A 16,024-nucleotide genomic window follows, 5' to 3' on the forward strand; every position below is an offset into this window, starting at 1 on the left:
ATGATTCAGATTTCCGAGATTAGCAAATACCCGCAAAGAAGACATTTTCACACCAAATTAAAGTGCAGACAACACACTTTCTCTTCATGTAAATTTTATACCGGATAGAAAAAAGAAAAATTTTAAAATTACACAGCTACGACTTGTGCATGACTACTGCGAAAATCTAAACACTGGACCGACGGTTGCTTTAATCGGGATTAACGACTTGATTCAGAATTACTTCAGAAATTAAGCGCAACCATGCGAATTGACAACTAGACTTAATTCTCATAATTTAGGCGGATTAGAGGAATGTTCGATGGCAACATTGCCGAAAAATGTCAGTTAATATCTATTGTGAATGAAAAATAATGAAACTTTTGAAGAGGAGAACAAATAAGACTGAATGCAATGCTAGTTTGGACTAGAAGTGAAAAATTACATCAATTGTTTTGATATTTCGAAGCAGTTCGAGAAATCGCTCAAGTTATTTTTTATTTTTTTTTATTTCGAAATTTAAGTTTTTCTTTAAAAAAATTCATGATTTTTCAGCATCAGGGCAGCTAATAGCCGCATTTGTTACCTGCGATCCATCGTTTACTAACAAAACTGTCCAATAAGTAAAGCAGCTTTACACTAATCCGCGTAACAACCGTCTGTCACACTACAATTTTAAGCAGAATTACCTTCGCCGGTAATCTCGATTAACGCCGCCGCCTATCTGGGCTATTACGCGCTCTATTGCATGCCTGTTTATACCTATACTGCAGCTGTCTGGTTCATAAGCGTCAAATATGATTGACGTACGATGCCATTCGTAAAAATTGTAAATCTTCCAATAGGGTAAATAATTTTGCGACGAAGCAACTAACTTTAAACCATAAATATTTTTGAATGGGATTGTAAATTAAAAGTGCTGTTTTTAGTTATAGGTAAGGAAACATTTAAAAAATGCTTTAATTGTTTTCACTAGGAGCCAATTTAGTAGATAACTTTTCACCCAGGTCTTTTTGCATATTCTCTTTAATGGTAGGCTTCGTAAATCTTCATGCATTTACACGATGACTTATTGTCTGTGGCTTTCCTTACGTGTTTTTAACCTTTAAGTGGATAATTTGTTTGGTCATTCGTTCGATGAACGCGAGCCGAAAGTGAACTTAAATTAAAAAAAAGTGTGTTAAAAATAGGAAAATGTGAATACGACGAAAGCGAAATGTCAAAAACCCCTCGATTTCGCTGCCCACCCAGGTTGAAAAGTCATCGTGTAAATTGACTCTAGGTCAGACCAAAAACAAACTCACTAGTTTTCCGAAAGGGAGAACCAAAAATAATATTTTTTTTTTTTTCAAATTCAATAAGGTATTAGTGGACAAGTCCAAGCACTCAGTTCATTGCACTACACCCGGATATATTTGAGTAGAAAGAATAGAGATAGGAAAGGTAAATATGGGTGTTCAGACGGAAAAATTAGTTTGAGGTCATTCTTCCACAAATCTCTTGGATTCATTGATGAATCTTAAGAGATCCGGAAGAGGAAGAGTATGAACATGCCCATGGCAGCCGGTTCTACGTTACCGGAATGACTCGGGTTTTTCCCGACCAAGAGCTGCCGCCCCAGTAAACTAGCGCTGTCTAGTGAACAGTATATCAGGAAGAGTATGAACTTTATACATACTCAGTATATCGCAACCCAATATCCTAAGTCTGATTCTGGAAAACGCCGGATAGCTACAGAGAAAATGCTCTGCAGTGTCGTCATCCTCAAGACAGAATAGGCATATCGAGCGGTCGACGACCCCCATGGCAGCCAAATGCTGACAACAGGCGTTGTGCCCTGTGATTACACTCACCAGTACTCTCAGGTCCTCAGGTTTTGCTTACCCGCAATTTTTGTGTAAGCTTTAATTTGAAGTTCTGGTATTGTGAACTAATTATTTACATATTTTCTACATTTGACAAAAACAAAATAAATAAATGATTATAATATTACAAATCTAGATTAACTTACAAATTCACACTCCAATGAGAGCTGAGCACCAAAAAAGGTTAAATCAATTCCCATTTCACGCCAGTTACACTTTGCTCAGCGAGTGATGAATTTCTTCAAAACAAATTTTACTCGCTATTTATTGGCATTACAGATTATAAGAATGCCTAGTCGAGCTTCCTATTCAAGCTGTAAATTAATTTGTTATCGAAATGCAGGTGCTTAAAATTAATTAGTTAAAGATTACTCAAAAGCACTGCACAGCATTGAAAGCTTACTTACTCTTTGCACTGCTAGCACTCTCGGCGCTTCTCAGCTTCGCTCACACAAAACAAACTAATCTCGCGCATCTCGTTGACCACTTCTTGATGAATACCTACGATACGGGTATGTTTTTATTACAATTTTTTTTATTACAACAACGTGAAGCTCATTTCAGATTAGCACCGAAAGCGTTCGCAAACGAGAGCACACCCAGCACCTGAGTGGTTTGCGGGTACTCCCACGAACATATACGAGCACTTGTTTGTACACCTAGAATGCAAGCCAGCGAATTCTCGCGTTACATCATACAGACGGTCGGTGGTAATAACGGACAAACAGTGCGGTGGGCGGCTTCTCATGATCGCCACCAGATCGAGCGAAAACAGTTTATAAACAGTTTGCATTCCGCAGTCGTGCAGTTCAGTTTTGTGGTGTACGTCGCCAGAGTAGTTGATCTCTACTCGCGTTAAAAACAATTAAAATTGCAAAAGCAAATCTCAAACAACAGCTCGCGCAATAAACGAACAAAAAATCGAAAATCTACGGTTTAAAGTGGAACTAAAAATTTATTGAGTGCCAAGAAGGTGAGGCAATAGGAAATGCAATATTATGATACATACGTAGGTACCACCGTTACTTGGCGAAACAAAAACCAAATCGCGCGAAAGCCTTGTTGTAACCACCGTGCCCTGCAGCGCTTCAGCTGAAAATTTGTGTATTTTGTTTTTGATATTAGTAACGTTTTTTCGATTTTGAATTTTATTTTTAAAATTTGCATTCCAGAAAATTCTCATACAAAGTCGTTAAGCCAGTATTTCGAGACTGAAAGTGCGACAGTAATTTTTAGCATATAAAAATGTACTTTGAAGTGGTTCATGAAATGGTTGAAGTGCCAGTCTGGCACTCCTCAAGTAACACTAAAGTGCCGTTTGGATAAAAGTAGTAGTAGTAAAAAAAAAACAACAAAATAAAAAAAAAACGGTTCTACTTTTCCAAGCCGATTGTAAAACTCGGCACATTAGCGATTCCATGTCAAGTGATCCAAGTATTTTAAGCATGGCCGTTAATTTTTTTTTTTAATTATTGAAGTTTATTTGTAGGCTTGAGAGTTTATTGAGTATATTAAGGAAATTTAAAAGAAAAATTATTTTGTAGTTTTGAGTTTATTCAATGCTGAAAATACATTTTTTTTCTATTTTTTTTCTATTTTTTCACACGAAATCGCTCATATTTCATCCAAATATCTGTGACAACATAGGGTTATTTGAGAGCTACCATAGGTCTCTTCTGTTCGCCAATTCTCCCTCGGCTCGACTCGACTCACTGGACGAAAAATTTGCATGCGAAAGCAATTACGAAGTTATCGATTAAGATTCGCCACTAGAGAGTTTGTGTATACCTCATAAAATCGTATAACTCACTAGTTTACAAATGAATGCAATTTCAGGCAGCGCTGCCAAGATATGTTTATTTACACCAGTTGCTTCATCTATTCGCCACTTGCTAAGGCTTGGCGAGAAGACCAGGCCTCACATTAAAAACAGCCTAAAAAATTATATTGACAAACTTTTTTTTACTTTGAATAAAATCGCGCATACATAAACATTCAATTTAAGAGAAAAGAATCTGCTTACTGGGTCCATGTAGTTGAAAGAAATAGGGGAGCGAGCAGGTGCGATGATCAAAAATTATTTCCCCTCTGCTGATAGGAAAATGTAAACCTAACAGATGTGCGTCAAGGTTTTTAGGAAATCTGCCGATATATTTAAATATTGAGAATTTTAGAGAGTTTTAGAGATGCTGAGATATTGAGATTTTCCAGCACGGTTAAGTACACAAATAAGCCTCTGTTGAGCAAAAGGGTTTATGACTACCACATAAATTATATCAAATTGTTTGATTCCCTTGACCAGCAGCAACCGTTTCAGGTGAGGCACCTTATAGGGCATACATACATACATACGTACATATGTACTTAAGTATGTAATAAATGCAGCGAAAGCTTGTATTTCGAGTGTTTGCTGCTTTGTTGGAAAAAAAGTATAATTGCGTATTTTCAGATCCAGTTGTAAAGACGTTCGGCTTTAAAGGCCTTCGAAAATTGATTGCTTTCAAGCGGCTCGCAGCTTAACCCTATAATGCACGAACTCAAGCTGCTCTGAATTATTAAAAGCTCATAATTTTGGCTTGAAAAATACTAATCTGAAGAACTTGTGATAAATTTTATATGTTGACCTGTGGACATATTTTTAGAAAGGGGGGTGTAAAAGTTAAGGGGACAGATCCTGTAAACGGCCAAATTTTCCCTGATTTTCATTAAAATTATTTAAAATAAAGAAGTCAATATATTTTTTTCAAAATTGCCATACAGTTTAGTTATACATTAAAAAAATATATATTTTTTTTTTATTTTAATCATTTAAAATGGCGGATGTACACTCAATTCTTCCTGGAAGGTCACAGTGGGCTTCTCAATCGGCGGGCATTGTAAAGGGTGATTTTTTAAGAGCTATAGGGAAGTTTTTCAAAAAAACACACGTTAAATTCAGAAAAATCCATGCGATTATAAAAATCGATAGTACAGTCCATATAAATTAATCTTTCAAGATTATTTCATGCAAATATTGACCGCGCCTGCGCTTCAAATGGTCCATCCGCTTAGACCAATTTTGGCATACTCTTTCCAATGTTTCGGCCGGTATCTCACATATAAATGCTTTAGTGTTGTCTTCCAATGCGTTAATTGAAGCAGGCAGGCATGAGCTTTAACATAGCCCCACAAAAAATAATCTAAAGCCGTTATATCGCACGATCTGGGTGGCCAATTGACAGGTCCCGAACGTGAAATAAAATGTTCACCGAACTCGCCTCTCAGCAAGTCCATTGTTACGCGTGCTGTGTGGCATGTGGCACCATCTTGCTGAAACCACATGTCATGCAAGTCGAGCTCTTGCATTTTGGGCAAAAAAAAGTTGGATATCATTTCACGGTAGCGCTCACCATTCACAGTTACGTTACGATTCGCAGCATCTTTGAAGAAGTACGGTCCAATGATACCTCCAGCCCATAAACCGCACCAAACTGTGACCTTTTCTGGATACATTGGTAGCTCTTGCAATTCTTCTGGCTGATCTTCACTCCAAAATCGACAATTCTGCTTATTTACGTACCCATTGACCCAAAAATGAGCTTCGTCGCTGAACACAATTTTTCGATAAAAAAGTGGATCTTAAACTTTCTTAACAGAACACGCATTTTTATTATAAATTTCAATGATTTGCAAGCGTTGTTCGTTTATAAGACGATTCATGGTTAAATTATAGACCAAACTGAAGATATTTGACAGTGAAACAAAACACGCAACGTGCGTTAGTTGTTTAATCCACTGTTTAAAAAGATAATAGCTAAAAAATCACCCTTTATATATAACCACAACGGATACCCATCAACCCGTTACTCGCTGTCAGCTACAATTCTTTGCAAGGGGTTAGAAATCGGCCTTTAAGTTTTATAAATTCAAAAATTTCGCTGCTGTTTTCAATGACTTTTCCCTTTATACTGGCAATAATTTAGCTGATGGTAGCTATATTTAGTTGAAATATGGAAGTTGAATAATGGAAGGTTTACAAAAATGCTCTGATGCAATCTTGTGCCTTAGAGGGTTAACATGTTTTGGCGTCTACACAAAAATATACATATTTGATTTATTTAATAAACATATCTACATTTGCATGTATGTCTGCATGTAATTTTGTTTGTATTTATTAAATGGCGTATTTGTTTACAGGTCTTTTGCTAAGTAAACAAGTTTGGCACTTTGAATTCTGGCATCAGGCAAAATGAAAAAATTAAGCAAAGAGAGATATTTCAAGCTTCAGAAGAGTATTCTTCGAATTTACATTAACGCAGGTGCGGAAAATAAAAGCAGGTTTATTTATAAAGTAATACAGTAACCAAAGAGGCGACACCCATTTCGGTTGTTTTATTGTAATTCGCTAAATGCGAAACACTGGAAAAATAGGCTAAATGTGGAAATATTTTATTACAACGAAACAATAATGAATCCTAAATTGTAAAAATTAATATAAGAAATTCATTCAATTAAGAGACGAATGATTTTTGAACGTTTTAAATTCTTTAGAAATAATTTCGGACTAAATCGAACGATAGATACTTTATGAGGTTTGCACTTCGACCTCATCGCCTCTTGTGCCAACTGCTCATCACAGTACCTCATCGCGATCCAGTTCCCTTATTGAACTCAGTTTAGAGCTGAGTTGGATCGCGCTTTCTTCTGACTGCAATTAGCCAAGATGACTCAACCTACTCCACGCTAGAGCATTCCAAAACAAGTTCATTGGAGTCTCCTGAAATTGGTGGCAGAAACGACAGCAATCCGTAGACCAAATCCTGATCACTTGTAGATGACTACGCAGTCTGCAATGGTCTGTGAGAATGCGCGTAAGTATTCTCAGTTCATCTTGGGGAGGATTATGAGTTTATCAAACCTCTTTTGGTTGTACCCTCACAGTAAGGATTTCGCCATAGTTTGGTGCCAGCAAACCTCCTTTAGCTCTAGCTCTTCACTCTTCAGCTTCTCCTTGATGGTGTGCTGTCCCACAGCAAGGAAGAGCTCGGGTCCTGTTAAAGGCGAGGCTGCAACCTCTCTCGCCAGTGTGCCCGCTATTTCTTTCCCAGTTATATCTCTACGTCCTGGGACCCAAATTAGCCGGATGTGCTTGTGCGTTCCTAGTAGATTAAGTTTCTCGTTACCCTCAAGCACCAGTGAGGACTTGATCTCACAAAAGGCCATGAGAGCGATTAGTACCGCCTGACTGTCGCTCAGAATGGCAATTCGCTCATCCCGGAAATTTCTAATTACACATAGACAGATGGCATACATCTCCGCTTGGAAGATGATTGGAAAACTACCCATGGGCACAGAGCGCTTAGTTCTAGGGCCGTAGATTCCAGCTCCTATGCGTTCTTTCCCAATGCAGCCGGTAGTAGACCTGCTTATCGTTCTGTTCAATTCTGAACTTATTTTCGATTAGGATAGAGGTTTTTACTGCAGAAAGCTTGTCTGAAAAATGCTATTGGAAATCCAACAAAAAACTTTCTCAAACACTTCTTAGACAGAGGCAATATGCTAGAATCTAAAAGCTAGAGTTAACCTTAGCTACCCATTGATGAGGAAAAAGTCTTGCTTCTAGTGGAATATGAGACACCGAATATCTAAATGAAAGGAGGAAGGTGGTATAAGTCCCAACCTCGTTGAACCTTCACTGTTAACGCAAGTTAGTGGTATGATAATATTACTTTCTGATAATAATTTGGTAATACCTCGGTGGGTAGGAGTGCCGAAGAAACTCGGGTCTTTGGTATCAATAGCCCTGGCAGGAACAACATCGAAGGTGGTGGTGATATAAGGAAAAACTTCAGACTCATTTCATGTTGTAACAGCTGTGAAAAAAGAAGACACAGTCTCTACCGTCATATTTAACCTAGTTTTAAATTTTGTGCTGAGCGATAACGACCCTGGAGCTTTTAATTTTACGAAAATCGTCTAGATCTGCGACTATGCTGACGACCTTGCTATCGTTGCGAGAAACCAATACCTCGTTAGGTCTTTAAGCGCCACATGCAATGGCAACCTGTAGATCGGGTCATGTATTTTTCACAAAGTGGCAGCGCTGCAGACCCCCTAATCGGCGTGAATGATAGACTAAAATTTGCTATAATAATAGACGTAATTTTGCTCACCTGACATTTCCCACAAAACAGATAAATTATTATCAAGGTCGTGTAAGATGAAAATCTACAGGAAGCTAATAAGACCAGTAGTAACTGCGAAGCATGGCATCTAACATAAGGACTACCTTCTGCGCTTTGAGCGTAAACTCCTAAGAAGGATATTTGGACCAGTAAGGGCAGCTGATGGATCTTACAGAATAAGATACAATGATGAGATCGGACAGCTGATATCAGGTCAAAATAGTGTTCATCTTGCCATGCAAGCTCAGCGGTTGAGACGATTTGGACACAGATAGCAGGATTACGAAAAAAATAACTCTCTAGTTGAAAAAGTGTCGCATTTAGCCAAACGACACAAATCTTCCCAAGTCACTTTTACACTAAATCGAAAAACATGCTCACGCATTAAGCTCAATAATATAATCATCCCCCAAATTAACGTCACAAAATATCTCGGATAGCAAACTCACATGGACAACCCATATTTTCACCAAACGAAAAGCTCTAGGAATAAAACTCAGAAGCCTACAGGTATATTCGTTACTACATCGAAATTCCCATGGATATGATGTTAGGCATTCAACTTTGGAGCACTGCAGCTAACTCCAACATCGGAATACAGGGTGGCTGATGAATTTTGCTACATTAAGAAACTCAAATAACTTTTTTTTTAGTGTATGGAATTCATTTATTTATTTTTTCAAGTTGAAGGTCATTAAATTTTATTAAATGTAGCTTAACTAGTTTTAAAAATAATTGAATTTAAATGCCCCCCATGCTCGTTGCCACAAGTGCGGCGTCTTAGTAAAAAGTTGTTCATTGCTGCTTTGAGAGTTGCGACAGGAATAGCCGCAATTGTTGCCCGAATGGATTGTTTTAGTTCATCCAAATTTGTTGGCTTTGTTTTATAAACTTCTTGTTTACATAAACCCCATAAGAAAAAGTCAGGTGCAGTAAGGTCAGGCGACCTGAGGGGCCAACGAAATTCGGAGTTTCTTGAAATCAGTTTATTGGGAAATTTTCGTCGCAACTCTGTCATAACAGTCTGGGCTATGTGAGACGTTGCCCCATCTTGTTGAAACCACACAGAGTTGAAAGGAATTCTCTTTCGGCGTAGTTCTGGATAGAAAAATTCTTTCAGCATTTTCAAATAACGGTCTCCAGTAACCGTAACGGTGTGACCATTTTCTTCAAAAAAATAAGGGCCGACAATACAGCGTGAAGAAACCGCACACCACACTGTCACGCGAAGAGGATGCAATTCCGTCTCGTGGAGTATCTGTGGGTTAGAAGTACTCCATATTCGACAATTTTGTTTGTTCACATTGCCGTTTAAATCGAAATGGGCCTCATCAGACATGAAAAGGCAGTTTAACATGTTTTGGTCTTCTTCCACCATTTGCAGGATCTTCTGGCAAAATTCCAAGCGAATCGGCAAGTCTGCTGCATTCAGTTTGTTAACCATTTGAATTTTGTAGGGAAATAAGTCTAAATCTTTGTGCATTATTGTTTGCAAAGACTGTCGGCTGACACCAAGTTGAGCAGATAAGCTTCTTGTTGAAACCCTTGGATTGCTTTGTATAGCTGCAGCTACAGCAGCGATAGTTTCCTCCGTCCGAACAGGTGGGTTTCGATGATAAGGCCTTCTTGCGACTGTTCCTTGCTCAGCAAAATTATTCACCAGTCTCATTATGGTCCATCTGCTCGGGGGATCGCCGCCAAACATCCGCCTGTACTCTCTCTGTACCAAAACTACGGACTCCAGTGCGTGATAGCGGCGGACTATCCAAATTCTTGTTTGCGTGTCCCAGTTATCCACTTTAATAAATTTTAAAGATCAATCTGCAAATTAAAACAAAAATGGAACAGATAACTTAAAAAGAAAAAAAGTTATTCAATTTTTTTTTGGTAGCGGCTTTCATCAGCCACCCTGTACTTCAAAGAATGATCTCAAATGCCCCTTATTATATCACAAATGCACAAATGCATCGTGATCTCAAAGTACCCATAATAATTGAAGAAATAAGAAAATATGCCACATCAAACAACACACGATGCCAAGACTGTTGAATCTTTTAGTTCGGGCCTTGCTCTCCAAAATGGCCCTAAGGGTATAATCCATCGGATTCGCGTCTGGTGTATTTGAGAGCCATTGCGTGGATGTTATGAAGTTCGGAACGTTGTTTTTTAGCCATTCTTGGTCCATTTGAGCTTTGTGAGACTCTGCCGAGTCGTGTTAAAACGTCCATTGTCTGCCACCTAAATATCTGTCTGACCACGGTTTCAAAGCAACCTCCAGAATGCTTTCCCGATAATATTTCGCTCGATGAAAACGAGCGCCCAACTGTGGTTACAGGGGTCCACACTATTGAATGTGGCGGGTGCTGCCTCCTGGTGGCAAATCGATGACTCAAATTCTCGTAAGAACGGTCGGTCAAATAAACCCTATCGTTTTCGAAGTTTAGGAATTGCTCAATTTGAAAAATCTTCTCGTCAGAAAATACAATGTTCGGAAATTGACCGCTTTCGGCCAAGCGAAACAACTCCTTCGCTCTCTCAAGTCTGACTTGTTGCTGCTTTGTGAGATCATGCGCCTTTTGGATCTTGTAAGGCTTGACTTTGAGGTCATTTTTCAGTATGCGGCGGATGCTATGGTCAGATATTTTCAGTTCTTTTGCCATTTGATTAGCACTTCGTCGGGGATTTCGCTCAAATCGGTGCTTCACTGTTTGAACCATTTTACGTGACGTTGCAGTCTTTTGATGATCACTTCCATGACGTTTCGCTATGCTACCAGTTTCGTTGTAACGAGTAATCGTGCGATAAACAAAAACTTAATTTACTTTAAGGTGCTCGAGCTCACGAACAATCGCAGGTTGTGATTTTCCTGTCAAATGTAATGCAATCACAAGTTTGAATGTAATTACGTTTGAAATCCATTACTGATTTTCTTTTTTCACGTTTACTCTCGGCAAAACGCTTCGACGCGCTTGTAAACAACTGGCCCGTGTATCAGCTGCGCGAACGGTCTGAAGTTGGTTACACTTCGGGTACCGAACCCTGTAGTCTAAATTATTATTTATCATAAAATTAGTAAATGGTTACACCACTATGTGTATTTCACACATGTTTTTTTCTCTGAAATGAAATTAACAGCTTTAAGTAAAAATATTGCTTAACGTTTAAACAACAGATCGCAATATTTATGTCATGAAAGCAAATATTTTTGCAAAAAGAGTAAGTTCAGTAAAATTGACTTTGGAAAGAAGGCTATTTTTTTTGTCAAGTCTTTTCAATGGTTCGATGTATTAATAGGACTATGAATAAGTTCGTGCGGTTTTTTTTCGAAATTTGAAACTTTATTGACGTAAAATGGTTACAAATTTAATATTCAAAATATTGTCCATCGCTTACTACTACTTTTTCCCATCTTTCTGGCAATTCACGGATTCCCTTTGTGAAAAATTCGGTCGGTTTTGCCGCAATCCACGAATCGATCCATTTTTTGACTTCATCGTAATTACGGAAGTGCTGGTCAGCCAGGCCATGTTGCATCGATCGGAAGAGATAGTAATCGGATGGCGCAAGGTCTGGACTATACGGCGGGTGGGGTAGAACATCCCATTTGAGCGTTTCTAAGTATGTTTTGACCACTTGTGCAACATGTGGCCGAGCATTGTCATGTTGCAAAATAACTTTGTCGTGTCTATCGGCGTATTGCGGCCGTTTTTCTCGCAGTGCTCGGCTCAAACGCATCAATTGTCGTCGGTAGACATCCCCCGTAATCGTTTCATTCGGTTTCAGTAGCTCATAATACACAACACCCAGCTGGTCCCACCAGATACACAGCATAACCTTCAGGCCATGAATATTCTGCGCCGACGTCGATGTTGAAGCATGGCCAGGGTATCCATACGTTGCCCGACGTTTTGGATTGTCGTAATGGACCCACTTTTCATCGCCAGTCACAATTCGATGCAAAAAACCCTTTCTTTTGTGCCGTTGAAGCAGTTGTTCGCATGCCATAAAACGGCGTTCAACGTCTCTTGGCTTCAATTCATACGGCACCCAATGGCCTACCTTTCGGATCATTCCCATGGCTTTTAAACGTTTGGAAATGGTTGATTGATCAACTCCCAAAGTTTTTGCAACCTCTTCTTGCGTTTGAGCCGGATCTTGATCGAGCAATTCCTCCAATTCGGTATCCATGAACTTTGGCGGCGCACCCTCGCGTTCTTCGTCTTCCAAGCCAAAATCACCACTTTTAAAGCGTGCAAACCACTTCTGGCACGTTCGCTCAGATAGAGCATGCTCACCACAAACTTCCACCAAGATACGATGACTTTCGGCTGCTTTTTTCTTCATATTAAAATAATGAAGAAGAATTCCCCGCAAAAACACATTATTTGGCACGAAATTCGACATTTTCAAGTGTGGTAAAAATATTGTTGTTTACGCTTCAAATAAAAAACTTATACTGACGTTTGTGCCTTACGACAGTAGCTCTCCAATGAATGTTTGGAAATGTGGATCGATGGAATAATAATCAAGTTACGCCATCTGTTGTAAAATAGTCCTATTATATATAGTTGAACGATGGCAGATTTTGCACGTCTAAAACTTCACTGATCACGTCCAATCGTTCAAAAAATGCACTTGATAAAAGCAAAAGTAAGAATTTTTATCAGATTTAGTATAAGCATTTTTTTTTATCTTCAAAAAATTTGGAATATTTATCGCCGACCATTGACCACTTTTAAATAGATTTGTGCTTCTCAAATAACGCATTAGCAAACAAAGACCACACTAAAAGTCGAATGTCACTTGGTCTAATCTAATCATGATTTGAAGTTGATCAGCAGAAACGATCATCTACAAATAATCTGTATAACCCGCATTTACAAGAGCAAAAAGATAGGAGTTTGCTCTATAGTACATACCTTTCGTTCAAAGTATATATTAACCGGATATACACACACGTTACATACATAGTTAAAGTTCGTTTCCGAGCGAGCTTTCTAACCTTCTTCCTTGAACATGATAATCTCACTCTCTTCAACTATTAATAAAATTTCTAAAGAATCATAAATTCAATACAGAAAAATGGCAATGATGGTGCGATAATCCATATGTGTGGCAGTGCTAAATATTCACGATAACAGCCGCATATTTATTACCGCTTTAATTTTAAATTTGCTGAAAAAGAGAAAATAATTAAAAAAAAAACGTGACCCCATAATTGATATGGATGAAGTGAGCAATTAAAAGAATTTGAGCGCCAAGCATATGGAGAATCGGCGACAATTGGAATACCCTCTTCGTGAATTGCTCTCATCACGATGTGAATGCGAGGGTTTGTTGTTGCAATTCGATGCAATGCAATTTTGAGTTGTGAGTTGATTTGCACGTGGCTGGGAAATTTTAATAGTTTTTTCAGGTGTGCTGAATGGCGCGGTGCTCGTATTTATTATACTCATGGAAATGTTAGTTGTTTTATTTTATTTTTTTATTTTATTTTATTTTATTTTAAATTATTTTATTTTATTTTATTTTATTTTTTTTATTTATTTTTATTGCATCCCAAGAAAGAAGTGATTTACATTAATTGGCGACAGCTTTGCTGCAAGCCAATAATTTATAACAGGTACAAAGATTACAATAAAATAAATGTCTATAAATATTATATAAAATAGTTAACAATTTTACAAACAAGAAAAACGTTTACTGTAAAAAGTTTCGGACTATACATTCAAGAATTGAGTAAAGCTGCTTTCTGCATGTCGAGAATTCAATATTCTGGGAGTTGAAAAGTTTTCACGTTGCCTGCTAAGTTGTTATGCACTAGTCCGTGGACTAAGATGATAATTGGTAGTATGTGCACCTTCCTTAGCTTCCACTGGCGTTGGACATCAATGCCTAAGTCAGAATATTTTGATATTTTTTCCGCATATGTTTTTTGCATGTTTTTGCTTAGAGGAACAGCAATATCAACTATACAACCAGTCGTTTGAGATTTATCAATCAGGAAAATATCTGGCCTATTGTGGTCTCTTGTGGCAAATGTTAAAATTGTTCGGTCATGATATAGAAGGAGTTGCAGTCTTCTTGAACAGGTTCTGGGGTGTATCTGAAGTACGGAATTTTGCTTGGATTGAAGTTGTACATCTGCGTCAATTTTAGATGGATTATTTTCGCGATGTCATTGTATCTCTTCAGGTACATAGAGTTTCCAAGTGTGGTGCATCCCGTGCTAGCCGTGGTCTAATGTCTCACTCCGACTATTGCATCTTCGACATCTGTCTGCAGCGGCGTTTGGATCTCGCATTACATATTTAATGTAATTCCTAGTTGGAATCACACCATCTTGTATGGCGAAAATGGTACCCTCCGTTTCGGCAAATATCGACCTGTTGGTAAGCCATAAGTGCGACAATTTTTGGTCGACATGTGGGCTCGGCAAGTCTTTTCGATATACGCCGTGGACAGCCATTTCAGACCATCTTGGGATTTTTTCATCTATTGTAGTGGCGTTCCTGATTTCGTAGGATTGCGTCATCCGAAGTGGGGTGTAATAATCATCCGCAGCAATTGCAGCCTTGTGTAGATCGGATTGGGAGCACTTATGTTGGAAGTATGCTCTCATGTTTAAGATAAGTTTGTCATGCAGTACTCCAACATCAATCTGTCCCCTGCCGCCCGCTTTTCTAGGTAGCATCATTCGAACGACATAGCTTATTTTATTTTATTTTAGTTTAATCCATCTCGGCTATTGCCGGAGATTACACATCCCGGATCAAATTTTCAAGGGATTGAACTCTAGTGGAGTGTAGTCCAAGTTCTACGCCCATGCGACTATTACTGCACATATGTCCAGTATGGTCGACTTCTGCATGTCTTCCAAAAGGTGTTGGCAGTCATAGTTCCTCAAATTTTTGATTAGATGCTAAGGCACTAATCCAGTGGACGATATAATTATTGGAATTATATTCACTTCCCTCGCTTTGTACATCCGTTTAAGTTCTATGGCCAAAGCTGCAGACTTTGATATTTTGGTGGAGTATAAGCTTTGGATGTTGCGATTAAGAGGCGCCACTATATCGATTACTTCGATTGTTTTATTTGTCTTGTCAGGTTTGTTGGCAGTTGCTGTTTGATCTGTAGATATAAATCTGTTCCATTACAGTTTAAAATTTGCATTTTCCAATTTTGCCTTTGGTTCATATTTAAAATACAAAACTTCTTCTTGTAAGAGACCAAGTTTTATCGCAAGTTGTTGGTGGAGGATCTTTGCTATATTGTTATGGCTCATGGCATTTTGACGGGGGGCAAGTACGCTACATACAGCAATTACATGGTCAATTGTTTCGCCGTAAATGCCGCACCTTCGGCAACTATCTTCTATTGCCTCGCCATGTATCGACCTTCGGAAATTTCTTGTTGGAATAACTCGGTCCTGGTTAGCGATTGCGAAACCTTCTGTTTCAGAAAATAATCTTTTCAACCATAAATTGGATGATTGTGCGTCTATCCATTCCATTTCGAGGTCATGGGAATGCGCACCGTGTATTGTATTTGCCTTCCATGCTGCCATCAGGTACTGGGAAGTCCTGCTCTATCAAACTGAGCGGGGTAAAGCCATTATCTGCCATAGCAATAGCTTTGAATAGATGAGACTCGCTGCTTAGAAAATATGTACGTAGCTTCAAAGTTAGCGAAACGTGTAGACGCGCTAGATTAATGATGCCTCTCCCACCAACGTTTCGAGGAAGCGATATTCTTTCTACAGCGCTTTGAGGGTAATGGCTTTGGAACTTAGTAAATGTAATGCGAATCAGCGTTTCAATCCGAAGGATATCTGTCTGAGACCATTTTATTACTCCAAACGAGTAAGTCAAAAGAGGTATGGCCCAGGTATTAATTGCTTTGCATTTATTTCCACTATTCAAACTCGTTTTTAATACAGCTTTCAGCCGTACCTCAAATTTGTTAATGAGACCTTGCTTTACTAGCGTTTGGTTGATTCCTTTAAGTTGCAGA

At 38.6% G+C, this 16,024-nt stretch overlaps 1 protein-coding gene across 3 annotated transcripts in view; it reads left to right on the forward strand.

The window, feature by feature from the left end:
• The first annotated feature begins 2,580 nt into the window (after positions 1 to 2,580).
• LOC128866626 (extracellular superoxide dismutase [Cu-Zn]) overlaps positions 2,581 to 16,024 on the forward strand; it is a 45,656-nt gene continuing 32,212 nt past the window's right edge. The window contains exon 1 of one of the 3 annotated variants that reach the window (XM_054107504.1): positions 2,581 to 2,817. The gene's annotated coding sequence lies outside the window, so the exon portion shown is untranslated. The remainder of the gene's footprint in view (positions 2,818 to 16,024) is intronic. The other 2 variants (XM_054107502.1, XM_054107503.1) reach the window with 2 other exon arrangements.

This window comes from Anastrepha ludens, chromosome 6 (genome assembly GCF_028408465.1).
Source record: "Anastrepha ludens isolate Willacy chromosome 6, idAnaLude1.1, whole genome shotgun sequence".
Lineage (NCBI taxonomy): Eukaryota > Metazoa > Arthropoda > Insecta > Diptera > Tephritidae > Anastrepha > Anastrepha ludens.